Genomic DNA, 21,862 nt, shown 5'->3' on the forward strand with positions numbered 1-21,862 from the left:
TGCTTCTGTCCTCGTGCAGTATGTGACCTGAAGGCAGACAGCAGGAAAATGAAAACAAAGGCCCAACAGTCCAATGATTCATAAACGCCTCAGTGGGTCCTCAGTGGGTCCTCAGTGGGTATGTGATGATTTGAACCCAAGGATTTCTTTTTTTTTTTTTTTTTCTTTTTCTTTTCAAGGCAGGGTTTCTCTGTGTAGCTTTGGAGCCTGTCCTGGAACTCACTCTGTAGCCCAGGCTGGTCTCGAACTCACAATGATCTGCCTGCCTCTGCCTCCTGAGTGCTGGAGTTAAAGACGTGCGCCACCACCGCCCGGCTGAATCCAAGGCTTTCAATCTCTGAATACCAACAGTAACATGATGTATCATCCCGCCTGTTGCCTCTCATCCAGTACACGTTCTTCTCCTTTTAGGAGAAGCTTGAAGCTCCAGGCCTTGAGCTTCACTTTAGAAGACCAAGAGGAAGAGAGGGAAGCTGGGTACCCTGGGATGCCTCCGAACAAACCTGGAGCAGCCTTCTGCTTCTCGTAGGCAAGGCTGGGTGAGATCTAGAACTCACAACAGTATCCTAGTACCCTGACCCCACTTCCCAGTATAAGTTTTGGTGACAGCCCCACAACTGCAAGGTGGCTCCTGAGCCCCTGGAATGTAACACCTGCAGCTGATCTATCATTATCATTGTCCTGTAGATGAGGAAAGTGGTGGGCTTGTCAAGATAGATGAGTAGAGACAGGGATGGAACCCATCTTGTCTGGCCCCAAGTGAAGGTTGTCACCAGTACGGTAGCCGCTTATGCTATTCCCTGAGTCTTGGCAGCCTTTAGATTGCAGACAGGTGACTGAGTCATGTCTGTCTGTGCAAAGGGTCTTGCTTCCTGCTCAGGTTTACCTGGCTCCAGTTCCATGAACCACCTGTGTTGTTCTACCGATAACAGTGTTTGCCCTTCCCAAGCCAGGGCTATAAACGGCAGCTTTCAAAGTTACTGCCACAAAAGTGTCAACACGGGGGGGGGGGGGGGGGAAAGGGGGTAGTGGTAACAGTCGTAGCTTTTGAGGTGAAATGTCACCTCTGGGTTACCTCAAAGGCTGCAGGAGAGTTCTTCATAGTCGGAGGCCTGGGGTCTACGTCTGGTTTCTATCCTATCACAACATACTGTACTCTGTTGAGCATGCTTTGTAATTTCTCTGTTTCTTGTTTTTATCATCAGTGTGAGGAGATGGTTGGATGCTAAGACCTTAAAGCCCTCTAAAGTGTTTAGTTTGCTGGGCTTGGAAATACATTTAATGCCTGCAAGATATTTTATGTAGCGACCTACAGAATAAAACCACCCCCAAACCCAAAACTTTTCCCCCCAAACCTCTAACAATGTTACCATTGATGCAGCAAAGGTACTCATTAGTATCGTGAAAAAAGTGATTTTTGTGATTTTTTTTCCTTAATGTAAGAAAAGTCCCTTACATGTGACCCTGGGCCAAGAGCCCTGGAGCACAAAGCCACAGTCAGACCCCAAGCATCCTGCGGAGCTCAGGTGTTCTGTAAATTGCCATCACTTAAGAAGGTAACCAAATTTTCTCAACTTTTACAATGTTTTCTCCCTCCTCCCCTGCTTTCTGGGGGTTTTCCCCTTGCTTGTAACTCACACCACAAATAATACTGTAAGCCTCTGGCTATGAGGTGCAGAGTGGAGGTCGCCAAGAACATCACAGTTCATGAGGCCCATTACTGCCATTCAGGAAGCTGGAATTTCAGAGGACAGCATACAGACAACTCAGAGAACTCTTTCATCTAGGATACCTCTCTTGGAGGACTCATCAAATTGATGATGGTGCTCTTCTAATTCAGAATTGGGTACTTGGGTGTCAAGCAGCTGTTTGTGGTCTTGTGTCTGCTCTTGTATATACATCATTTCTTTATCCTTAGCATGGGGGTGAGCACTCTTGTCTTCACTCTGCAGGAAGAGGATGAAGGCTATGTGAGCTAAATAATTCACTCAAGGTCAAGGTCACACATCAGTCACCTGATGATATGGGCGGAAAGCCAGGATGACCTCCATGGCCTTCCAAAGCTATGTTCTTACCTGCCCAACTCCCAGCAACACAAGCCAAAGAATCACTGTGTTTTTAGGCCCTTAGTGAAGCCCATGTATGAAGGACAAGAATTATGGAAGGAGAGTTCTCCAAGAACTCTCTCCCAAAATAATGCCAATGAGCTGACTCTGTCCATTGAAATGCCAGCTTCACCCTCCTTCCAGCTGCCTGCTGGACTCCACTGCCTGGATGTCTACTCAGTACTGTATGTAGTTCCTGGGCCTGAGTGGGCACTCACTTCTGAGTTTACCAGTTAGTGATGCCTAGATGTCATCTACATCTGCATTCCCTGATCTACTGCTGAGTCCCCAGTGCTTAGACAGGACCCAGTAAGTAATTGCTCAATAGCTACTCGAAGACTGAGGAATGCATTTTCCCTTCCTCCACCTCAAAGAGTTGTAGATTGTCAGCTCTGCCCCAAACACCATCATCCCCTCCAGTGTCTGAAGCCTGAGACTTCTGTTAGGATGCTTCCCTCATAGGACTCCTCCAACCGATGATGGCATTCTTTTAATTCAGCCGTGCTTCTATCCTCAATGCCTGTTCCCTTTTTTCCAAACCTGAGCACAGCAACTTCTTTCTTTTTGTCAAGGACTGGATTGCTTACAACTTGAACTTGCTAAGCACCAAAGGAGAATTTAAATCAGAAGCATATAAAATTGTCTCAACATTGAAGGAAAAACTCAATTTTCAAATCCCAAGAAGACAATGGTTGGTTGAAAGAGGGGTTGTAGCTCGGGACACTCCCCCACCTCCTCTCTCTGTTCATCAATGCACCAGATTTCTCTATAAGACCTGGATATAGACATCTACAGAGTCCCATCTATAGAGTTTTTAAGACAAAATGGGAAACATTCTCTTCCTGAGACACTGCTAAACCAGTCACTGGGACTGGCAGAGCAGAAACATTTCTGAGGGATTTGAAGAAGGTACCACACTTTGGGTATCTATAGTTCTACAGAAGTATAGGACACTCTGCCAGATACACTGCTGCAGAAGCATGACCCGCATAGCTGGAAGGGATGGACCTATCTGGCAAGCTGAATAGTGATGGGCACTCTCGTTGGCCCACTTTGGATTAGCTTTCTACACTAGGCCACCAGCATGGCAAAGAGAACAGGATCATATTAGACATCACTCTGTCCATTTGGTCCATGAGATCTGAGTGGATAGGAAAAGCACATTTTCTCCAAGTGAGGAAGGTAGCATATTCCTGGAGCCCAGGAGAACTGATTTGAACTGGAATGTGTTTACAACTCCAACTTACTTCCCCTATCAGTCCCCTTCACTGGTCCAAGGAAACATCTGCCTTGTAACTCTGGCCAAAAACCCATGAGGTATCCAGATTTCTTTTTTCTCCCTCACGGTAATCTTCCAAATGTGTCTCAAATATTAGTTTAAGCAACAAGTTTTGCTGAGCTCATTATAAAACTACCTCCGAAATACAAGGACTGAATTTACCCTATCACTGTGTACCCACTTTGTTATATGACTTTGTTGTTCTTGCCACTGGGAGGTAGCTCTGTTGCTTTGCACTAGAAGCTTATGTCTGGCCAATGAGGCACTAGGAACATGAAGCAGAAAGTTGAAAAGCACCACTGTATTGGGGCTTGCTCTCTTCCTGGTCTTGGTAGGCCTGAGAAGAAGTCCAATAATAAGAGACACATGACCCATTCACTCCCACTGTCTCAGTGGAGAGGTTGTACCCATGGCTGAGCAAACCACTATTTGGCTGCAGAGACGCCCACAGACACAAAGTTTTGGGGCAACAACAAACTTGCCTTTGTTTTAGGCCTGAGTTATGAGGTGATTGATTTTACAAGTGCCAAGTGATCCACCTGTCTTCCTTTCCTTCTCTAGCATGTCCATACTGGTATCCCATTACCATTCTAAAATTGGGGTCAAAGTATGTCACCTTTTCCTTCATCAACCTCTGACTGGTAAGCATAAAGAAAGGGTGAGTGAAGAAGTTTGATATAGTAGTCCAAATTCTCCAGGGTCTGGGCCCCAGTCATCTTTTGATTTGCCCTGTCTTTGCTCCATAACCTTCATTCTTTTCCCTTTCCATATCTTGTTTCCATGCTTGGATAAGATGGGGCACTCTGTGGCCTTTTCCTGAAATAGCATTCTCCTTTGCACGTTTGCAAAGCCAGATCAAATATCCTCGTCTTAGCAAACATCCACTGAAACTTATATTTTAGTTCTCATCCACCTTCCTTTCTGGACCGGTAAGTCTTTAAGTAGAGAGACGTTAGTCCTTCTTTCATAGCCCCTGAGATTGTCTAGCATGCATTTTGAACCCGTTGAAAGCGCAGCATGAGGTTATTCTACACAAAGTTTATGCTTGAGAACTGCAGAACTGCATTACAAAAAATTGCAGAAAAAATCTACAAAGCCCATGATATTTTAAGTGAGTTCACACCTGTGTTGGGCTGTATTCAAAGCTATCTTTGGCTGTATATGTGGCCCATGGGCCGCTGGACACTCCTAGTAAAAGTTGAAGAATGCTCAACTATAGACTTAGTATCATGCCCCAGCGTTGGGCCTGGTGTGGATATGGTCTGTTGAGTCATAAGACCAGACAGTTAAGGCTGTGAAACTAGGCAGTGTGGCTCTGAATCCTGGCATTTCCATTTCTGCCAGTGTGGCCTAAGAAAGTTACATAACAGTCTTGGATGTCTTTGTCCATAAATTGTGAACAGTAATGGAATCCACATCACAGTTTGGCTCTGAAGGATGAATGAATTCAACACTGTACAGCTCTTAAGAAGGGACTCACCTACCATAAGCACTTGTAAAATTTTCATTGCTATAAGAATGCTACTGTGATGCATATAGCCTGGACTGGCCATCTGCTGTGACCAGATTGGTGCCTAGCCCAATTGTCATCAGAGAGGCTTCATCCAGCAACTGATGGAAACAGATGCAGACCCATAGCCAAACATTAGGTGGAGTGTGGGGAATTTTGCAGAAGAGGAAGAGAAAGGGTCAAGGACGTAACAAGAAAACTCACAGAACCAACTGACCTGAGCTCAGAGGGGCCCACATAGACTGAACTGAAAAGGTAGGGACTGACCTAGGCACTCTGCATATATGTTATGGTTGTGTGGCTTGTGGGATTCCTAATGGTGGGAACAGGGGCTTTCTTTGACTTTTTTTACTGGGTTTTGGGCCCCTACTTCTCATACTGGGTCACCTTGCCCAGCCTTAATACATGGAGAGGTGTTTAGTCTTACTGTAACTTGATACGTTGTGTTTTGTTGATACTCATGGGAGACCTGCCCTTTCCTAAACAGAAATGGAGGAGGAGTGAATTGGGGAATGAGAACAGAAAAGGGTTGGGGGAAGAGGGGGGGAGCTACTGCTAGGATGTAGAATAGATAAATAAATCTTTTTAAAAAAAAGAATGGTGGTTGTGGTAATGATGTGACTTGCCCTGTCATTCAGTCTTTCTAGAATGGCTTTCCATTGGAAACTGGAGGTCCAACAGATCACCTTTCTCACAGTGAATCCTTTAGTGCATTGGCAAGACACAGAATGGTGTGTGGAAACGGCACAGACTTTCCCCTGAGAAGATGTGAGCTAAAGCCTTCAATTTGCCAACTGAAGGACCTTTATAAAAATCCATGCCTTCACTGAGATTTGTTTCTTCATTCATAAAGTGGGATGGACTCACTGGGTTGGGAGGAAATCCTAAAAGAAAAAAAATATTGAAGGAGGTATAGGCTTTGCAGCAGTTATGTTCCCAGCCCATGCCTCTTCCTTCTGGAAGGTGGCTTTGCCTCCCCATTCCTGGCCTGGATATCCATGTTATTATGTGCTTCCTTGGGATATGTGTTTATTGACAAGCATTCATTGAGCTGACTGGAATACCTACTATGTATTGGGAGTATTACAGTGGACAGGATGAAGCTATGTTGTATTTCAGTGATCTTTGCCATGAGGTCCTTGAGATTGGGATCAATTATTTGGCTATAACTCAGGTGCCTAACATGTATCTTGTCAGTCAAGTTCATCATTATGCCCCACTTCCATAATTGCATCTAATGGTCACTATAATAAGTGACCATTAGACAACATGGTGTGCCAAGGACTGAGGGGCCATGGAAGGTCCCTTTCCCAACTCTCATGGAACTTAGCATATTGCATGAGCAATCTTCTAACCACAATTTCCCTTCAATATAAATAGTGACTAAAAGTCTGTGTGCCAGGTCCTCATTTTATATTTCCAAAGAGAGTAATGCCCTAAAGATAAGCATGTTTCTACTGATCTCCAGTCATTCTGCCCAATATTACCCCAGCTCCTGCTATCTTGCCCAGGGTTCTCCAAATAAGCTTGTGCCTTCAGATCAATCTCCCAGCCCAAAGCTCCAAATGCTTTCATTCACACCCAGTGCAGACAACCTGGGCTTCTTCCCACTGCTCACTCGCAACCATCTAGAGTTGCCCTGGCAGACCTTCAACTCTCACAATCTCTGCAGAGTGAGGACTGATGTTAACTGTCTGGACTTTGCCACTTGCTGTTGTAGATCAGTCATCTTGGAACTGGTGACAGAAATCAACAAAAAGATCTCCACCTTCATGGAACTTACTTTCTTGTGATAGAAAAGAGTCAAAAGAAGACTACAAAACCAGAAACAAGCTACAAGAAATTGGTGGTTTGAATGACAATGGGCCCCACTAGGCTCATGGAGAATGGCACTATTAGGAGGTGTGGCCTTGTAGGAGTAGGTGTGGCCTTATTGGAGGAAGTATTGAGGTTTTATAAACTCAAGCTAGGCCCAGAGTCCCCCTCTCTTTCTGCTGCCTGCTGATCTGGATGTAGAACCCACAGCTCCCTCTCCAGCACCATGTCTGCCTGCATGCCACCATGCTTCCTGCCACGATGACAATGGACTAAACTGCTGAATGCCTAACAAACCCCAATTAAGTACTTTTTTTTTAGTAGTTGCTGTGGTCATGGTGTCTCTTCAGAGCAATGGAACACTGACTAAGACAAAAATGTTTGGGAGACAAAGTTGGGGATAGAGCAAGAAAGCCTTCCAGTGGGCCAGTGTTCCATGCAGTGCTATCTAAGGAGGGGCTCCTTGAGGGGATGATGTTGGAGCAGAGATCAAGAAGGTGAGGGGGTGTCAAGAGACATCTGGGAGAAGAATGGCCACAGTAGGGGAGGAACAGATGTTCTGAATGGAAATCAACCCCTCCCTCCCAGGACTGCCCTCCTTCTTGCCATCATTTATCTCTCTCCTGATGAGTGAAGGCAGGAGGATTTGAGGTTGCATCGTTTTGGTCAATATTCTGAGTCCCTGTCTCAAAAACATATTTGGATTATCCCAAATGTTTGTGTAGGTAAGACAAGCACCCCTTGTTTTCAAGATAACACAACATCTATTGAGAGAGCTGTCTAAAATGAACCCACAGCTATAGTGGTGGGTGCTGGTCACCATTCATTGCAAAAAAACATTTGGCCAATCTGGTATAGCCCATGGACCTCTACCCAGAATGACATTTTTAAAATGCATAAAACACACACCATTAAAAAAGAAGCCAATTAATTTCCAGAAGCTATGAAAATAGATAAAATGAATAAGTAATGATTTATGAACTTTTTGTTTACACATTAAATAGCCACAACTAGAGGGCTGTTAGTTATTATCATTTTCAACTATAGATGAATATACCAGTTTTTAAGGTAATCTGCATCAACTATAAATGAATATCATTTCCAAATGCCAAATCTCAGGCACTAGCTAGCTAATTCCCTGTGAGCTGAGTCTAAGTGCAAGCAGGAAGGAAATACTGAATTTTAGGTAGAGACTAGTGATCATAAAGATGCAGTTCCCCATGCATGAAGCTCTTGACTGCCTGACTCTAGGTTAAGAATGCTGTGCTGGCAGCCTTGGTGCAGTGGGAAGGGGCTTGGACCTGCCTAGGCTCAGTGTGCTGGGCTCTGCTGACTCCCCATGGGAGACCTCAATTTGGGGGATGTGAGGATGTGGGATGGCTTGGGAAAGAGGGCTGGGGAGTGGCAGGAGTGAGGAGGGAGGTCTGTGGATAGCATGTGGAGTGAGTAGAAAATTTCTTAATAAAGAAAAATGAAAAAAACAAGAATGCTGTGTGGAGACAGCCTCTTGCTGGGCTCTGAGAGTGCAGAGGATGGAAGGGAAGATCTTGAGAGGAATTGGCTGCTTTGCTGGCCTCTGAGGGAAGCATGTGCATTAAACTAGTTGACAGGGTCAGGACCAGGATGCCAGTGAGAGAGAGGGTACCAGGCAGCACAGCCTAGTGTGTCTCCCTTTGGAGAACAGGATTCTGTGGTGAGAACATGCAGTTTGTGTAGGTTGTGATAGAAACAATGCACAGTGCTGGTGAGGGAATCTGGTGCCGGGGGATTGTGAGTCCTCTGCTGCAGAATTGACTTGGAGGTGGTGGGGAGAGCAGAAGAGGGTCATGCCACAATTAGAGCCATCTATGGAATAGGTCATACTGACAGGTGTGAAGTGATAACTTGGAAGGATGAAGCTGGAGGCAAGGGACAGTTGGCATTAGTCTAGGCCCTAGTCACTGTGTGTTCCCCCAAGTGGCTATAGGAGAGGAGATGCATAAGATACACACTTGTCTACCCCTTTTGATAGCTTCTTGGATCTGGAACTTTAGCCTCAGAGCCTTCCCAAGAAACCTGGGAAACCAAGGTGGGGCATGAGCCCAACATCTGACAAGTCACACAAAACGGCTTGTCTCTCTGTGAGCCAATAACAGTCACACTGGGAAGTCAACAAGGGAAATGGAAAGGGAGAGACCCAACATCGCTAGTGCTCACGCCCTGGGTCCTGGGCCCTGAGCCAGCGTGAACAAGGTTTTCCGGGTGAGGACTTCCCTTCACAGAATGGGCACAGCAGCTGCAGATGGAGGGATGAAGACTACCTCATGCTCCCAAAGAGCTCTCCTTCTACAGTGTCTTACTTATGAAGGCTCCAGCCCATAGCATGTGTGTGTGCGCCCATTACATGCACACATACGACTTTCAGATGAAGAAAATAAAGGCAGAGGGAGTCAAAGCAGGGCAGGAATAATGGCCACCACTTCTCATGAGATCTGGCTGCTTCTCTTGCAGCCCTCTCTAGCCCATTCTTCACATTTTCACTTGAGTCATCTCTGGGTGCAGCAAAGGACAGGGCAATGGCTTCCAGACACTGCTGGCATGATTTGTGACACACAGCGCCTCCAGCCTCTTCTCAACACTCTTCCTTGCCTGTGCTCTGCCCTTGAACTACATGTGTTAGCGGCTGGCCCTTTTGCTCACTCACACTTTTCGACTGGCAAGCATATTGCTGCTTCTTCCTGGTAGGCAGGGGTGGGGCAACAAGGGGTGGGACATCCTTCACATAATCTCATCCTAACAGCAGCCTCACCTACTTTTAAGAAGCTGTGTTGTTGAGACAGCTCTTGTGAAGTAAAATGACATTGGACAGTGTGGATGCAACTCTTTGAGATCATAAAAAAGGTAGACAAGGGTAAAACCTTTTTCATATGTGACTTCCCCGGGGCTAAGAAGTGACCAGGCCTCTGAGTTGCTGACCCAGTGCCTGGCATCCAACATATTTCAATGGAAGAAGTGAGAGACGCTGAGATGGCACCTCACAGACAGAAAGAAGTCTGTCTCTCTCTTCTGTGTTGGGACTCTTCCTTAGAATATAAGTAGGCTGATACTTGGGTTAGAAACACAGCTGTGGGGAAGAGGAGGTGAAGGGGGAAGTGGAGGAGAGGGAGGAACAAGGAGTTAGAGGAAGTGGGAAACAAGAGGAGGAAGGGTAGGTGACCAGGAGGAAGAGGAGGAAATGCCTGTGGGAAAGGAACTGCCTCAACTAAACACCTACCTAGAAGCTCTCAGATGCTGGAGAAGTCCAGGCTTCACATGAGACGAGGAGGACATTTGCTGTGAGGATCTTGGAGACCTTACCATCCTCATTGCCGCATCTGAAGGGAGCTCAGATGGCATGGGGTTGCCTGGGTCACCTAGGTCCAGCTTCCTGCCCAGCACTGCCAGTTTAGGGTTAGACCCTGGGAAGTGTGGCTCCCTTGGGCCATGTCTATGAACACTCATCCAGATGATGCTCTCAGAAGCCAGAAAGATAAAGGGTGTGGGTGAGCCTCTTCTAAAAGCTAGGGATTGCAACTCAGGAAAGCACTTTGAGTATCTTCTGAAAGACTTCAGAATAGCAAGGGGATGGATTCAGGGCTAGAGGAGAAGGAATAAATGCCTGGCCTAATTTTCTTTTAAATGTATGTGCCCAAGGGACAGTTTATTTTATTTTTTAACATGAGGTGTATGTGATAGATATACCAGAGGAGTGCATCAGGTGTCTTCTGTTATCACATCCCCCCTCTTATTTTTAGAGACCAGATTTCTCCTTGAACCTAAAGCTCAACATTCCAGCTAGGCTGGCCGGCCAGCAAGCTCCTGGGATTGGTAGGGCTCTGCGTCTTAATAATGAGTTGTCAGGCATGCATGGCCTGGGGGTTCAGGTTGGAGGAGAGTTTTCACACAGACTTAGAAGTGTAAGAACTCTGAGCTACAAGAATAAAGGAAAACATCCTTTGCTGAAAGTCTCCTTAAGTTAGACACTAGGAGAAGGGTAGAGTCAGAGAAATTACTAGCACGGTCCTGGGTGTTGTGTGTCTGGCATATGCTAAGGACTTTACACTACTGTCCTATTAATTTTCTCCCACTGCAGGAGATAGGCCTGAATACGCTCATGCAATGGACACACCGAGACATCAGTCATCCAGTAGGGGCACTTGCTATCCATGCCCCACTTGCTTTAGAGTCTCAAGATGAGAGAAGATAAATACTCAAGGGTAGCATCACACCCACAAGGGCTGTAGGCAGAGCTGCAGAGCCTGCTAAGCCAGGGCTGCAGCCCTTTATCCCCCTCCCCCCACAACACAGGGAAGTCCTGAGGTTCCCCAGGAAGTCTGGGAGGGAGAGCTCACCAGTCCCTGGGGGTGGGAGGGACTCCCAGCTGGGCCCTAGGCCATTTTAGCTGTTGTAAGTTTGTTTCCCGGTACCCCAAACACAGTTAGTCCTCTGCAGGAGGCTTTCAGGCGTCGTAGTCTGGAGCCATCATGCCTGCCACATACCCATATTCAGATAGAGCCCTGGAGCTGATGGAAACATAGGAAAGGCACAGGGAGGGAGGAAGGGAGGGCCAGGCACAGAGCTGGGTGGGTGGGGCTGGCAGCCAGTGTTCCCTGGAGGGAGCAAGCAGGCACAGGGGACTGGCTTCCTTGTAAACAGTGTACAGCCAGCTCTAAAAATACTCCTGCCCTAGACAGGGCGAACTCTGCTCTATGGTCCTCTTCCAGAGCCTTCCTAGGGCCTCCCCCCTTTCCTGAAAGGTCAAGGGGATGGGAAGAAAGTCCATTTGCAGAGGGTAGGATTTCCTCAGCAAGGAAGACGCAGCAGTACTTCCTTCCTCTGAAAAACAGAAGGAGGGCCATCTCCGGTTTTAAAAACAACGTTACAAAGGGAAGAACCTAGCTTTCCTGGGCTGTAACATGAGACCTGAGCCTAGTTTGGGTTTAGAGGACTGAACCTGATTCACAGCTGGAACAGGGAGCCTGGAAAGGACCCCTGGGCAGGTGTCCGCAGCTCCTCCACCCATTAGGCCTTCGACCTATGAGTCAACACCTGATGCCTCAGTTTCTACAATTATACGGGAGCATAATGACAGTCTTTACTTCACTTGAGTATGGAGAAGACCAAATCAAATGCCACATACAGAGCTCCTTATACCACGCCTGGCGCGTGTTGTGTTAAACACTCAATGTGTTCTTATTAGGCGTCAGGCAGAGGTAACTTCTCAATACCCAAAGATTTTATTTCATGAGGAGAACTAGCAGGGAGGCAGAGAGTGGTGGTGTGCGTGAGAGCAGCTAAAGGGCTGAGTCTTAGAAGAGTCCAACCTGTCAGCTGACAGGTGGGGAAACTGATCCTAGGGAGCAGAAAGGGGGTGCCCCGTAAACGCGGCTAAGCAGATGCTGTAGCTTCTGTGTAAGGCAAAAGGGTGTGAAGATCACCAGCTGTCGTGTTCCAAGGCAGAGGCCTCCTGGTGTACAGGGCATAATTACATTTGGAAAGTGCTTCCTGGGGGAGCCAGACTTGGCAGAGCATTGCCCCAGGGCTGAGCTCTGTAATGGGGGGCACTTGGTAGCGTGTTGGCCCCACTGAACAGTAGGACTCATCTATGTGTTGGTGGTATCTGTAAACCATGCCTTTGTACTGAAGGACCATGGAAGGAAGACACAGGCAGGAAGTGCTTAGCTTTACCTACAGAAGAATTTTCTCGTTCTGTGCAGCCTAGAGCTGTAAACACGAGCCAGGAAGCTACTGAGCACTAGATTTCAAATACTGTTTTTGAAAAAAGCCTGTGAAACGCCTTACTAATATTTGTAATGGGTGATAGGGTGGAAATGACGTTCTCAGATCCATTGGGCTAGTTAGCATATTTATGCTTTTCCTGTGTCCTAGAAAATTCCCAAGCAGGCATGTGGCTTGCAGCGTGTCTTTGTGGGGTGGTGCTGTCCCAAGCACTACACACTAGTTCGGTGACAGGGAGGACTGTCAGCAGGTGATAAGCTTCTCAACACTAGAGGCATAATAATGGGTGCTATGAATGGAATTTCCACAGCTACTGAATAAACTCTGGAATCCTCTTAGTTCATGACTCCAGCGCTGATGAGGATCACCTGTTTCTTGGTATACTTAAAAAAAAAGTGTTACCAAGAAAAAAAAAAGATTTGATGATTAATTTAATTTTTTACTTAGAAATAAAGTTATATTCCTTCAAGGTAAGATTACCCAGAGCTTTCTAGACATGGAAGTGAATTGTGGGTCTTTGTAAGTATGTGCAACACGTTAGATTGGTGTCTTTGCCAACCAATGTATTCCCTCACAGTAAGTGGGTCACAGAAGCTCCTTTTCACCCAGTATGACCAAGAAATCATTTAAGTTCACTCTTTGAGAACGCTGCCTCCTAGTTCTCAAAAGAACATGTCTTACGCTTGCTTCTTGTCTTGGCTGTTTTGTAGATGACCTTGTAACTTCCCTGACAGGAGATACTCCAAGGAGAGCAGAGTCCTTCCCATCTCGGACTGTGGACCTAGAACTAGAATTTCCCAGGGAATCTCATGCTGAGAGAGGGAAGAAGGCTGAAGCCTGGTGCCAGCCGAGGAGGGTTTGTCATCTCAGTAGAGACTCCACACAGTTCTGACTTTTCAGACCACATTCAAAGAGAGAGGGGTCGAAACAATGATGGGCCAGTGATGGGTGAACTGCTTAGCTGTGCATGCCTTTTACCCTCTTATCCCTAGGCTTCAAGTCAGGACCCTGGAGATGGATTTGCAGGGTGGGGCTGAGGTATCTTCACTGGACCCATTTCCAAGGTGGCCACATTGAATAAATCCCTGCTCTCTGCTTTTCAGTTGTCATGTCTCTTTACATGTCTCCTTACATCCTCCTACAGAGGATGGATGACGGAGACTAGCTTGTTACAGCTTCCAGGGCTCATGCTTTGACCCTAGCAGCATCTTGGAAAGATGAATTCACCTCCCTTTACTTAGGATCACATTGAAGATGATAGTTTATGACGCATATGGAAAACACAGTGTGGCAGCTGATAAAGTAGGTGTTCAAAGAATGTTAGTTCTCATGAACTAAAGTGGAAAGGGGCTTAGTGGCTTTGCCAAGGTCATGCAAGAAACTAATGGCCGCATGAGTACTTGACTCTGGGTCTGCAGGCCCTCCAGTCCACACAATTCTCTTTACTAGGCAAGGATATAGAAGAAGCATCCTTCCAGGGTAGACATGATCCTTCTCAAGTTGAGTTGATTTCATATGTCAAATCTGATTTTAAAAAGGAGATCAAATATTTACTTTTCTACTCCTCCTTGTCCCTAGCCCTGGCCAAAGGAAGCCGCAGATGGGCCTGGTAGGCTCTGGAGTCCCTTCCACAACCGTAGTTCCTCTTTCTGCTGATCCTTGGAGCCCCCAGCGGATAGACGACCTTATCAGTCTTATCAGAGGACTCCAGGCCAAAAGAGGAATTGTCTGGTCACTTGGAGCTCCTGAGGAAGGGAGACCTTGTAAACAAATACAGCCCACACAGAGCAGTGGGGGATGGTCAAGGGAAAAGAATCTTTGCCATTTTAGAGATGGGGCTGAGACTAAAGGACACCAGGCACAGCCCTTATTGGCTGTTCCTGCAAGGATTGACAAAGGCATGCAGTCTCCCTGAATGACAAGACCTTCTTTAAATAGCCTGGGGAGCTGGGGCATTCCCAGTGTGGTGTTGGCTTGATCCAGGCCTAATCCCTGCCCAGGACTGACCTTTCACAGTTTACAGAGCACTTTATCTCCTGGCTCAGTGGAGTTTCACAAACTCTCAGAGAAAAGAGCTTCATCATCACCCCAATTCCCAGTCGAGGAAATTGAGGCTCCAAAAGCAATCAGCCATCTCCTGGCTTCACAGCCACAAGCAATGGGGTCTGGGATGACAGCATATACATCTGGCACACCAAATCCCAACCTCTTCCTATGCCACTGTAGTCTTCCCCACAGACTTCCTTACTTCAGCATTGCGCTGTGCTCTAGATGGGCCCCAGCTCTTGCCCCCAAGAAAGTCTATAAATCAAAGCAGGGGAAAGTTGACACTGGAGTGTTCATGCAGTTGTGCTCTGTGAAAGAAGCGTGTCAAAGTGTCAATACGGTGTAATTCCATCTATAGAAAATGGAAGCTCATATACAGAAAATGAGAGAAAATAGGTCAATGGTTATTTGCTGAGGGGAGGCTAGAGAAAAACTTACAAAGGCCTGGAAAAAAAAATGAGATGATTAGATGTTGGCTGTCTAGAGATGGTGGAGAAGCTTTCACAGGTTGGTGTCCAACAAACTGAACTCTCCAAGCACTTGTGGTTTAGTCTGGGTCAATTACTTCTCCATGAAGACACAGAAAAAGAGGATGTTGGGGGAGAGAAAGGAAGCTGCCCAGCAAATCATGAAATAACTTGAAGTGATCTTCCAATGGGGCACTCTGTCCTAGTAAGCACATGGGAGAAAGTAGGGAAACTGGTTCTCAGAGGGGCTGCCCAGGTAACATCAGGCAGGAGTGAGTTCTGGAAATGGCATTTGACAGGGTCAAGTAAGGGTGGGGAGCTAAGAAAGAGAAAGGCAGAAGATGCAGGTAGCCCCAAAAGTTTTGTAGGTCTATCATTAAAGTGAGCTGTATCTTTTTTTTTTATTTTTTTATTTTTTTATTCAGGCATATGTCCTCCTTGGCAGGGAGCTTGCCTTTGCTAATAAGATCCTTACCCTCTCAGAGCTCATCCCTTAGGTCCTGTGGGGGGTGGGGCTCTGTGTTCTCAAGTTCCGCCTTTGAGTTCTGCTGCCAAGTGTTCCTTGGCTGAGCCAGGGACAAACTCAGCTCCCATGGCCCTGGGTGCTCCCATTGCAGCCTTTTCTAAATCTCACACTGATACTTAGAAGACTAAGGGAAGGGGTTGGGGTTTCATATGGGGTGTGGTGACATTCTAGGTCCAAGGCAGGGATGTCTTTTAGTCCTTTCTCTGCCATAGCTGTTGGCTTAGCAATTGATAAGTGGCCCTTGGAGAATTTTGAATAGTTACTAGAATGTATTCCAATAGAGTAGAAGGCCATTTAAGATTTGCTACAACATTGTATCCCAATTAACTGGCTAATTGATTCCAAAGCCAATTCCGACCACGGCTCTTAGAGTTTGAGAAATACTCCCTTAGCTTTGGGCGATTCATTATTCATATCTTTATATAAGGACTCTCTCAGTCACACGTGAAACCCACACATGAAATCATGGATTAGCTCTTGCTTTCAATTTCCTTGGAATGTTTGTTGATTTAAAAAGTGCTCTCTTTCAAAAGTGTCCTTATTAATTAAATCAACCAGTCAGCCACATTCCCTGCTTCTAACTCAGCGCTCAAGTTTAAACTTGGTCCTGGAGTCAGCTTTCCAAACCTTGGCTTAAGTGGCATTAGTCACTTGGAGCAAAATATGGCATTTGAACAGCTGTCTTGGGTACTGAGAGTCCAGGCCTATGGGTCTGGAGAACAGACAAGGTGGCAGGTAGGGAAGGGGGGCAGTTTTTATTTCTGACTATCAACCTGTACCATGGACTTTTACAAAGAGTATTTCTTGAATTTAGGAACAGTTTATTAATGTGTTCTGCCTTTCCCATTACAGCAAGGGTAAGAACTGGTCAAAGATCATTCTGCTAATAGGTGGTAGACCTGAGACTGGTGCCTAAGCACTGGCTCCTGAGAGCATTTGCCTATGTGCTGTCCTGAATACATCTCCCCTAAACTTCTGACCCCCCAAATAGGTGCTATTATTACAAGATCCAGATTTGATTTCCAGATGGCAAGACAGAGACTCTAAAATGCGATATTCCTAACATAAACTAAACACAGACTCTGGACTTGAATTTCACAATCCTGGGAGGATTACTTCACCCATCATCCATCCATCATCCATCCACCTACCCATTCACCCATCCACCTATTAACTCAAGATAGTGTCCAGTGCTCACTCTGCTCTGAGGACTGCCTTGTTCCTAGGGATGAAGTAAGTTGTATGAAATCTAGACCCTGCTCTTTAAGAATGTATAATCCAATACAGAAGGCAAACACCTAATCAAAATTTAAAAACCTTATTGCAGCGTGAAGGGTCCTATAAGGTACTATAAAAGAGTTGGGATCATAAGGCAAAACATCCAATCACCTTGGCAATAAAGCAAGGAAGGTTCTAGAGAGGAGGTGACATTGCTCTATAAATACATGGTCTCCACACTGAGAAAGGGGGAGGAGGGCTTCTCTAGGCAGAGAGCACTACAGCACAGCAAGCTGTTCACACACCAAATGCCTGCCACCCACTTTAAGTACCATCTCTAATGCCTAGGATTCTGTGAACCAGGCATTATTCAGAACATTTTATAGATGAGGAGCATAGACACAAAGAAGAGGTCATGGTATCACACATACCATGATCAGAGGTATGCTAAGAAAGGTCTTGAAGTCAACCCTGGTAGACTGGCTTCCATACTCTTAGCCACTCACTGAGAACTGAGTGGGGACATCGGTTAAGAATTTGTCATGAGGAAGGCCACACAAGCAGGAGTCAGGGCCATAGGGTCTTCCTGTAGGCTTTCTTCATGCAGCTTTAGATGTTATTAGTCTGAGGATCTTGGACTTTCTGGGTCCACAAAAGTATTAGTACTGTGATATGAGAGATGTGTGTGAGTGTGTGTGTGTGTGTTCATGCATAGAGGAAAGACATCACCTCTATTTAAAAAGCCATGGAGGAGAAAGATGCATCATCTTTATTTGCTTTTGACTTTCCCCCCCCAGTATCTGAGCTGTTCATTTTCTGCATCCAAAAGTCTGGACTCTCCACGAGGACACAGACTTTGTCTATCTCTTTTGCCACAGCCTGAGTGCCCCAGCACATCACCTGGTCGCAACTGGTACTTAAACATTTCCAATGAATATTTACTGAAAATGTGTTGAGTGACTTCCGGGTTTTGATAAATTATTTAGGAAGCAACTTGCGGGTTGCTTTACTTTGGTAAATAGCTCAAATTGTGTACTCAGAGGACGTAACAGAAGGAACTCTGAAGATGAGAAACGAGGAGACTGTTGGCTTAAATCAGTGGTTTACGAAGTGTTTTTCTAAGTTTGCCTTCTGGATTCCAATTCAGCTACTCTCCTGAGCAAGCTTTCTGACATCATCAGCTCAGGATTTGGAGACAGCAAGTTGGAGTCGGTGGCACCGTTTACACCCTCTCTCCCATCTCATTCAATCTGTGCCTAAACATCCTGAGGGATGCAAGTTCATAATCTCACAGGGCACACTGTCCGACCCCTATCCGAAGGGCAAGGACAGCAACGCTGTGCCCATGTCCTGAGCGCTTCTTGGATGCCAGGCTCAGTCCATGTCACATGAAGACCTGACACTATTTTCTTTCTGCTCTCTCAGCTCGGAGACAGCGCCAAGACTCCTGCACGCCCCCCTCCACAGCACGCCGGGGGCTTCCCGACCCGCGCTCCTCTCCCCACTTCGGCACCCCGACATCACGCACCAGACGCCCGGAGCTCCTGCGCTCCCACGCCCGCGCACTCCACTCTCCCAGCCCCGCGCACCCACACCCGGCGCGGAGGAGGCGGACGCCGGGGGGTAGGGCGAGCGAGGGGCGGGGCCGGGCCGGGCGGGGCGTCTACGTCATCGGCGCCGGCTCGCTCCGCCCGCCGCCGTCCTCCCCTTAGAAGGTAAAGCCTGGGCAGCACCGGCGGGTGTTCTCAGGCCGGCTAGCAGCTCGGGCTGCTGGTTTCAGTTTCTGAAGACTTAGGCCTTGAGCAAACACTGGCGGGCGGGAGGAGGGTGCTGGAAGCTTTCCCAACAGATAATGTGATTCCCTGCCTCTGGGAGCCACCCACGCTGGGAAGGGGCAGCGCCCGGACCTCGCAGCACACGCAGAGGGCCAACAGCAGCCATCCTGGGCTCGGACCTCCTTCCTCTTCTGCGTGTCAGCAAACCTCTTAGAATGTTTGTTTTCTTTCTGAGAATGAAACCGAGGGGCGTCGCCAAGACCAACACGGAACTCCAAACGCAGGGCATTCCCCAGTCTGGCCTTTTTGTGGATGGACAAACCTTTTCTGAAAGGCCAGTTCTGCCCTACCCAGAGGGTGACCTGTGTGCATTTCCTAACTTCCCTGTCTCGTTATGCTCACCCATAAAACGGGAGTAATGATACCTATCTTTAAGATACACAACGATGGTTAGATTAGATATAGATTATACATATTAAACACTTAGTGCCCCCAATCAGAGGTAATTAAAATTATTATTAATTATATTGTTATCGCGTATGACTAATCATGATAGGGATTATTAGTCCTTCTGGGAGCATAAGTAAAAATATGCTCATTTAAAAACTTTTATTGAGGGAAGTAGTTTTATGAGGTAAATACAGAGGAATAGCATTGAGTCAGGACTTAGGTATGCATCTCATTTAGTATTTAAAGAAGTTTGTCAAGCAGGCATTAAGCCCACTGTACAGGTGAGGACACTGAGGCTTCCAGAAGTAAATGGCTCACCTCATAAACTGGCTTAGTATCTGATTTCTTTCTCTCTTTGAGACTTGGTCTTTTGTAGCCCAGGCTACACCAAGTAGCTGAGGATGGCCTTGAACGCCTTAAAAAACATAAAACAACAACAAACTCCCCAAACATTTATTTTTAACTATTTATTTTTGTGTCAGTCTGTGTGTGCATACGAAATGAGCAAGCATGTTCCACATGTGTGTGGTGCCCATGGAGTTCAAAAGATAGCACAGCAAGTGGAGTTAGAGGCTGTTGTGTGCTGCCCTATGTTGTTGGGAGGAGAACATAGGTCCTCTGGAAGATCAGCAAGAGCTCTTAACTGCTGAGTCATCTTCCCACCTCCCAGACTTGACCTCCTGCCTCCATCTCATAGTGCCACATATCAGTAGGGTCACACCTGCCTGCTGCCTCAGCAAAGGTGCCTCCTTTGATTTGTATAGTCTGCCTTCCTCCCTTCCTCTCATCAACCTGGAAAAAACTGAGTCGAAGGTCACCTGTCTGGTCCAGGAAACTGGTCCACCTCATCACCTCCACCTCTCTTCTCCTGACTGTATATCCCAGGTTGCACACATTTGTTACCATCATGGCTGTGTATGATGATACCTTCCCTAAGCAAAGATTCTACAGCTGGCTTGGTGACTTGCACAGCCTCAGGACCACGACCTCCCAGGTTCGGATCTTAGCTTTACTGGTTGGAAAGCTGGGATCATAAACTACCTCAGTGCGCTTCATCTCCCTAATACAGAAAGTGGATTTTAGCAGCACTGTCAGCTTGTAGAGTTGCTATTAGTGCAGAATGAACGTGCAGAAAGTGCCCTGAACTTCAGACTGACAGCGTGGATGAAGGAAGACAGGCTCTCAGAGGTCTTGGGTGTTACTTAGGGAAGCATGGCGCAGCCTCAGAGATGGTGGCTCCAACCTGGTCTGCCTGAAACTTCATGTGTGGTCTTGGGCTTGCCCCTTCACCTCTTGGGATTCATCTTCTCCACTGCTGGATGACCCCCACGGAGTGAGATTACCACCAGCCAGCCGTCAGTCATTTGTGTTCCTGGTTCAGGGTCACGCGCAAAAGGAACAGGAAGCACAAAGCTCAGCCATTGGTTAGCATGAGCTTACAGTAACTAGTTTACAGGGTTTGCTGAGCAGGTCCTGGTACCTGGTACCAGGCCAAGTGTCACCATTGTCCTGTCCCCTGCAGAGAAAGGACTTCCGTGACTCTCATTCTTCAGCTGAGGAAACAACCTCCGAGGTCGAAGAGCCTGCAACTGGTCTATCAGATACAAGTTCCCAACCACCTGCAGGTATCCTTCTGAGCACAAGCTTGTTCAGATCTGTCTGGGGACACAGAGACTCTGACCTTCCAAGCCTGTCTCCTATTAATATCCTGAGAAAGCTAAAGGCCAAGCTTCCATCTTTGCGCTAGTTCCATGACTTGGACTTGGGCTCTAGGCAGCTGTGATCAGGGTGAGGGCTCAGGGAAGGAAGACAATACACTTCAACAGGGAGAGTGAGTCTTCAGGGACTTTTCATGACAGGATGCCTGGAATACAGGGGTGTGGTGGTTTGAAAGAAAATGGCCCCCAAGGGGAATGGCACTTTTAGGAGTGTGGCCTTGGTGGAAGTGTGTCACTGTTGGGATGGGCTTTGAGGCCTCCCATGCTTAAGCTACACTCAGTGTCTCAGATCACTTCCTGTTGCCTTTCAAGATATAAGAACTCCCAGTTCCTTCTCTAGCACCAGGTTTGTCTGCATGCTGCCTTGCTTCCTGCCATGACGATAATGGAATAAACCTCTGAACTGTAAATGAGCCACCACAATTAAACGTTTTCCTTTTTAAGAGTTGCCATAGTCATGGTGTCACTTCATAGCAATAGAAATCCTAACTAAGACAAGGGGCTTAGATCTTGTCTCCAATGAGCCTGGACCAACTATACTATGTTAAAGCCTTCTAGTGCATCCTTGGTTGGGACTGGGCTGGACTTCAAGCATCAGCAATGTGTTCGTTGTGATACAATTCTTTGAGGGTGGTATTTGGGGTGTAGTAGGGAACAGGCAATATTAACAAGAGAGGCAAACAGATTGAGACTGCAAAACTAAATAGAGAAACTGGTTTCATGGTGGCTGCCTTTTTCTTGTCATATTCAGTTTTTTTCTGGTTTTGCCCCATCTCCCCAGAAGAATCAAACACCCTTTTGAACAGAACCGTAGGCTCACTATTGCCAACGGGGCAAGTCCAAACTCTTTGGAGATGACATTCAGTGCCATTCATCATCAGTCCCAGCTCACCCTCATAGCTGCATCTCCTCACTATTCCCAACACCGTTCCCAGCATCTGTTGCTCCTGGCCTAGGGCATGCTGCTACCACATTTTGAAGATGAAAATACCAATTGTCTTAACATCTATTGGATTTGCTCCTCTACTCTCAAAACTTAGCCAAATACTCCCCTCTAAGAGAGAATCTTTGCTGCCTGGGCCAAGCAAACAGGTGAACTAACATTCAGGAGAAATGGTGAGAATTAAGGCACTCAGTGTGTCCTCAAGCATGTGGCGTTGAGCATCCGAGCAGTTTGGGAAGTCTTGTGTTACTGT

The sequence above is a fragment of the Onychomys torridus genome, chromosome 2, assembly GCF_903995425.1.
Source record: "Onychomys torridus chromosome 2, mOncTor1.1, whole genome shotgun sequence".
NCBI lineage: Eukaryota > Metazoa > Chordata > Mammalia > Rodentia > Cricetidae > Onychomys > Onychomys torridus.